This window comes from Cystoisospora suis, assembly GCF_002600585.1.
Source record: "Cystoisospora suis strain Wien I chromosome Unknown contig_1831, whole genome shotgun sequence".
Taxonomy (NCBI): Eukaryota; Apicomplexa; class Conoidasida; order Eucoccidiorida; family Sarcocystidae; genus Cystoisospora; species Cystoisospora suis.
The window spans coordinates 14,665-14,990 of NW_027154631.1; the positions used below are offsets into that span (position 1 = coordinate 14,665).

General features: G+C 48.2%; 1 protein-coding gene across 1 annotated transcript in view; it reads left to right on the top strand.

The window, feature by feature from the left end:
* The window catches only part of CSUI_004072 (transmembrane), a 16,747-nt gene that overhangs the window by 12,350 nt on the left and 4,071 nt on the right, over positions 1-326 (top strand). The window lies entirely within an intron of this gene.

Genomic DNA, 326 nt, shown 5'->3' on the forward strand with positions numbered 1-326 from the left:
CATGTCTGCATGCATGCATGCACTTCACTCGGCTCACCCTACGTGGTCTCTATGCTTTTTCCCTCTTCTATTCGAAGGCAGTAGTAGTAGTCGTAGGTGTGACTTGCTAGGGAGATGGGGAGGCTGAGGGTCTAGATGTATGTAGGGGTCTTGATACTCCGCTTCGAGAGCCTCTTTCTTCTCTTCGTGGGTTTGAGATGCACGCATGTCTCTTGCACTTATCTACCTGACTTACTTGCAGTCTATACAAACGTCGTGTTCAGTGAAAACCCCCAGCAAGGTGGAGCACCAGTGGCTCTCTCTTTTCTAGATAGATAGATAGATTA